Consider the following 6,528-nt stretch of genomic DNA (forward strand, 5'->3'; position numbering starts at 1 on the left):
CCAGGATGGTCTCGATCTCCTGACCTCGTGATCCGCCCGTCTCGGCCTCCCAAAGTGCTGGGATTACAGGCTTGAGCCACCGCGCCTGACCGTAATTTCTGTATTTTGATTTGGTATCCTGAGACTGCTAAATTTGCTTATTTCTCGTAGTTGTTCTGTGAATTCCACTGAAATTATACATAGAAGATCATGTCATCGGTGAATAAAGACAGTTTATCGTTTTCTTTCATTCTAGGAGCCCATTATTTCTTTTTTTTGTCTTATTGCACTGTTTAGAGCCTCTGGTATAATGCTGTATAGAAGTGGTGAGAGTAGACATCTTTGCTTTATTTTTTATCAGAGAGGGGGAAAGCAGTCAGTCATTCAACATTAAGTATTATGCTTTTGGTTTTTTTTTTTTTTAATGAATACCCTTTACAAGATTTTAAGTTTCCTTCTATTCCTGAGAATTTTTGTCAGGAACAAACATTCAATTTTGCCAAATGTTTTTTCTGTACCTACTGAGATGATCATAATGATTTTTCTTCTTAAGTTTACTATTATGTTGGCCGGGCGCAGTGGCTCACGTCTGTAATCCCAGCACTTTGGGAGGCTGGGGCGGGCGGATCACGAGGTCAGGAGTTCGAGACCATCCTGGCTAACATGGTGAAACCCCATCTCTACTAAAAATACAAAAAATTAGCTGGGTGTGGTGGCGGGCGCCTGTAGTCCCATTGACTGGGGAGGCTGAGGCAGGAGAATGATGTGAACCCGGGAGGCGGAGCTTGCAGTGAGCCCAGATGGCGCCACTGCACTCCAGCCTGGGCGACAGAGCGAGACTCTGTCTCAAAAAAAAAAAAAGTTTACTATTATGTTGAATTGCATTGATTTTTCTACTAGTAACCCTAACAAATTCTTGGGATAAACTAACTTGGCCATGATATATTATCTTTTAAAAATATTGCCAGATTCAATCTGCTAAAATTTTATTAAGAATTTTTACATATACATTCATAATAACGTTAGTCACTACTTTTCTTTCTTTGTAAAGTCTGTCTAGTTTTGGTATCAGAGTCTAATACTGACCTTCTAGAATGAGTTGGAAAGTATTATTTCTCTTCAATTTTCTGGGATAATTTGTATAGAATTTCTCTCTTAAATGTTTGGTAGAATTCCCAAGTGAAGCCGTCTAGACATGGAGTTTCTTTGTTGGAAAGTTTTTTTTGTTTTTGTTTTTGTTTTTTTGAGACAGAGTCTCGCTCTGTCGCCCAGGCTGGAGAGCAGTGGCAAGATCTCGGCTCACTGCAAGCTCCGCCTCGCGTGTTTACGCCGTTCTCCTGCCTCAGGCTCCTGAGTAGCTGGGACTACAGGTGCCCGCCACCACGCCTGGCTAATTTTTGTATTTATAGTAGAGACGGGGTTTCACCGTGTTAGCCAGGATGGTCTCGATCTCCTGACTTCATGATCCACCGGCCTCGGCCTCCCAAAGTGCAGGGATTACAGGCATGAGCCACCGCGCCCGACTGGAAAGTTTTTAAAACTACAAATTCACTTTCTTTTGTAGGTATAGAGCTATTCTGGTTACCTATTTTTTCTTAAGTGAGCTTTGGCAGTTTAGGTCTTCCAAGGAATTTGTTCATTTTGTATAAGTTGAATTATTGGCATAAAGATGTTCATAGCAGTCCTTATTGTCCTTTTACTACCTATAAAATATGTATTGATGCCCCTCTTCTCATTCCTGATACTGACATTTTGGGTCTTCTCTCTTTTTTCCTTATCAGTATAGTTAGAGGTTTCATAATTGTATTTGTTTTCTCAAACCAACTTTTGGTTTCATCAATCTTCTGTATTGTTTTCTTTTTTTTTCTGTCACTGATAGCTACTCTGATTCTATTATTGTTATTATTATTATTATTATTATTATTATTATTATTTTGAGACAGGGTCTCACTGTGTCACCCAGGCTGGAGTGCAGTGGCACAATCATAGCTCAGTGCAACTTCAAACTCCTTGGCACAAGTGTTATTCTTGTCTCAGCCTCCTGAGTAGCTAGGATGATGGGCGTGCACCACCATGTCTGGCTTACTCTGATTTTTGATATTTCCTTTCTTCTACTTACTTTAGGTTTCATTTGGCCTTCCTTTTCAAGTTTCTTCTTTTTTTTTTTTTTTTTTTTTTTTTTTTTTTTTTTTTTTTTTTTTTTGAGGCGGAGTCTCGCTCTGTGGCCCGGACTGGAGTGCAGTGGCCGGATCTCAGCTCACTGCAAGCTCCGCCTCACGGGTTTATGCCATTCTCCTGCCTCAGCCTCCCGAGTAGCTGGGACTACAGGCGCCAGCCACCTCGCCCGGCTAGTTTTGTATTTTAGTAGAGACGGGGTTTCACTGTGTTAGCCAGGATGGTCTCGATCTCCTGACCTCGTGATCCGCCTGTCTCGGCCTCCCAAAGTGCTGGGATTACAGGCTTGAGCCACCGCGCCCGGCTCAAGTTTCTTCTTAAGATGAGAGCTCTCAGGTCAATGACTGAAGGCTTTCTTTTTTTCAAATATGAATGTTCAGTGCTATAAATTTCTTCCTAAGTTCAACTTTAGTTGCATTCCACAAATTTTGAATGTTGTGTTTTTCATGTTCATTTAGTTCTAAATAGTTCCTAAGTTCCCTTTTCATTTATTCTTTGACACAAGAAGTATTTAGAAGTGTATAGCTTAGTTTTCAAATAATTGTGGATTTTGCAGAGATCGTTCTGTTGTTGATTTCTAATTCAATTCCATTGTGATCAGAGAATATACTTTGTATGACTTGAATTCTATTAAACATATCTGTACTTTATAATGGCCCAGACTATGGTCTATCCTGGTAAATGTTTTATGCGCACATGAAAAGAATATGTATTCAGCTGTTGTTACATGGGGTGTTCTATAAATGTCAATTAGGTCAAGTTGGTTGATAGTTTTGTTTAAATCTATATCTTACTGATTTTTGGTCCACCTATCCTACCAATTATTGAGAGAAGGGTGTCAAAATCTCCAACTATAATTGTATACTTATTTATTTCTCCTTGCAATTTTGTCAGCTTCTCTACATGTGTTTGCAAGCTCTGTTAATAGGGACATAAACATTTACGATTGTTATAGCCTCTTGATAAATTGATCATTTTATCAAAATTAAATGACCCTTTTTATCCCTGGTAATATTCTTTGCTCTGTAATCTATTTTGTCTGATATTAATACATTCCCCAGACTTTTTTTCATTTGTGTTACCATGATATATCTATCTTTTATCCCATTATTTTTACCTATTTGTGTCCTTATATATAAAGTTGGTCCCCAGTAGTTTGAATAGATTTGCATCTTGCCTTTTTAACCAATCTCACATCTCCGCCTTTTAATTGAAGTATTTAGACCATTTAAATTTAATATTATGTTGATATTGGGATTATATATTATTTGTTTTCTATTCATCCTACCTGTTCTTTATTCCCTTTTTCCTTTTTTTCTTCATTGTCTTGGATTAAATTGTTTTTATGATTAAATTGTAACTCCTTTGTTGGTTTATTAGTATAACTCTTTGCTGTATTATTTCAGTGATCACTAAGGCATAGAGTATACATCTTTAACTTATCACAATCTATCTTTGAGTAATATTATACCACTGCACGTAGAATATAAGAAATGTAAAACATGCTTCCTTTTCTCCCCTCTTGTCCTTTGTGCTTTTGTTGTCATATATTATATTTCTATATGTGTTATATTTACATTTAGTTTCCAAATAGATAATACATTTTCTTATTTTTTGCTCTAAAGAATTGGTTATCTTTTAAAGAGATTTAAATAATAAGAAAAAACTTTATATTTACCCACATAGTTACCATCTCCAGTATACTTCATTCCTTTATGTTGATGCAGATTTATATCTGGTACCATTTCCTTCTGCTTGGAGGATTACTGTTAACATTTCTTGTAGTGCTGGTCTGGTGATGATAAATTATTTTGGCTTTTGTATGTCTAAAAAGGGTCCTTGTTTTGCCTTCCATTTTTTGACAGAGATTTTGGCTGGGTAAAGGATTTTGTGTTGCCAGTGATTCCCTCTCCTTCCTTCCCTTCAGGACGTTAAAAAATGTTGCTCCATTGTCTTGCACCTTTATCTTGCCATGCTACACTTGCATTGTTTCTAAAAAGAAATCTGTCATACTGTTCTTTGTTCTTTGGCATGTGATATCGTTTTGCCTCTGTCTGCTTTTATGATTCTCTCGTTATTACTGTTTTTAAGCAATTTTATTACTATAAGCCTTGATGTAGTTTCTTCCAAGTTTCTTATGCTTGAGGTTTGGTGAGTGATATGGTTTCTGTGTCCCCACCCAAAATTTCATCTTGAATTGTAATCCCCATAATCCCCACGTGTTAAGGGTGGGACCAGGTGGAGTAATCGGATCATGAGGTGGTTTCCCCCATCATGTTCTCATGATAGTGAGTGAGTCTCACGAGATCTGATGGTTTTATAAATATCCAGCATTTCCCCTGCTTGTACTCACTCCGTCCTGCTGCCCCGTAAAGAAAGTACCTGCTTCGCTTTTGCCTTCCTCCATGATTGTAAGTTTCCTGAGGCCTCCTCAGCAGTGTGGAACTGTGAGTCAATTAAACTTCTTTCCTTCTAAATTGCCCAGTCTGGGGCAGTTTATAGCAGCTTGAGAATGGACTAATACAGTGAGCATTGTGAATTTATTGGTTTATAATTTTATCAAATTTGGAAAATTTCATCCATTACTACTTGACATATTATTCTCTCACCTCATTTTTTTTCTGTGGGAACTTTAGTTACACATGTATTAGGCCCCTTGTCCCACAGCTTGCTGATATTCTGTTCATTTCTTTTTTTAATATTTTTTTCTCTGTGTGTTTCATTTTGGATAGTTTCTATGAAAATGTTTTCAAATTCACTAATCATTTCTTCTGCAATGTCCAATCTGACGTTAATCCCATCCTGTGTGTTTTTCATATTAGACATTTTAGTTTTCATCTCTAAAAGTTTGATATGGATCTTTTTTATAACTTCCATGTCTTCAATTACATACTCAACCTTTTCTCTAGCTTCTTGACGATAATTATAATAATGGCTGCATTAATATCCTTGTCCACGAAGTCTATCATTTGTATCAAATCTAAGTTAGTTTCAAATGACTAATTGTACATACACCCCTCCCCCTGTTTTTTGCTTCGTTTTTAGAGACAAGGTCTTGCTCTGTTGCCCATGCTTCAGTGCAGCAATGTGATCATAGCTCACTGCGGCCTTGAACTCCTGGGCTGAACTGCTCCTCCCCACTCAGCCTCCCCAGTAGCTAGCACTATGGGCATGAGCCGCCTTGCCCAGCCTATTGTACCTTTTATTGTGGATAGTAATTTTTTGTTTCTTCTGAAAATTTTTGGATAGATGTCAAACATTACGAATTTTACTTTTTGGGTGCTGGGTATTTTTGTCTTCCTATAAATATACTTGAGCTTTGTTCTCTGGTGCAGTTTGATCCTTTTAGGTCTTGCTTTTAAGCTTTGATAGGGAAGGCCAGAACAGCGTTAAGCCTGAAGCTATTTTTCTTTTCCCCACTACAGAGGCAAAACCCGTCTGAGTGCTCACTCTACTCTGTGCCCTGTAAGTTCTAAGGTTTTCCACCTTGGCTGGTGGGAATAGGCACTCTTCACAGCCTTGTGGAGTCCTGTATACTGTTAGCTGTAATCCTGGCATGGGATCCTTTCTTTGGCCTCTGGTAACTTTTCTCAAATTTGTGCACTACTCATTACTCAGATGAATATTCAAGATGATCCTTGCAGATCTCTGGAGTCTTTTCTCTGTGCAGCTGTCTCCTCTCTGATACTTTTTCCTGTGAACTATAGTGTCTGTTCGATGTAGGTGGACTGCTCAGGTCTGCCTAGGTTTCCCTTGCTGTGCTATAGCCTGAAAAATCTCTCCAGGCAGAAGCCAATATAACCATAGGGCTTACCTTTTCTGTTTGTGGTTTTAGGGATCACTTCTTTTGTTGCCAGATGTCTAATGTCTTGAGACCTGTTGATTAACTTAAAAAATATGTTTTTGGAGTTTTTTCAAGTTAGAGGGTAAAGCCCTTCCCATTACTCCATCTTGGCCAGAAGCAGAATTCCTATTGCCTTCCTCTTAAATATAATCATGCAACCAAGGATTACCAGACATTAGAGAAAAGCCAAAAACATGCAATAAAAACAGCTTGATAAACTATCAGAAAATAAATGATGCCAGAGGACATCAGTAATTAAGGGAACAGAAGAACACATAAAATACTATACTAGAAACCATCCTCAGAGAAATTTGGGAAAATACTATATTGCATCTATAAAAGACAAATAGGATGCCATAACAAAATCAATCTAAGAAGAAGAAATAGCTCTTTAAAAATTGCAAATGGTTATTTATTAAACATTTTAATTAAAAGGTTGTACACATACAAATGGCCAACAGATGTATGAAAAAATGCTTATCATTACTAATTATTAGGGAAATGCAAATCAAAACCACAATGAGATAACA

This window comes from Rhinopithecus bieti, unplaced genomic scaffold (assembly GCF_001698545.2).
Source record: "Rhinopithecus bieti isolate Rb0 unplaced genomic scaffold, ASM169854v2 scaffold_63316, whole genome shotgun sequence".
NCBI classification, from domain to species: Eukaryota; Metazoa; Chordata; class Mammalia; order Primates; family Cercopithecidae; genus Rhinopithecus; species Rhinopithecus bieti.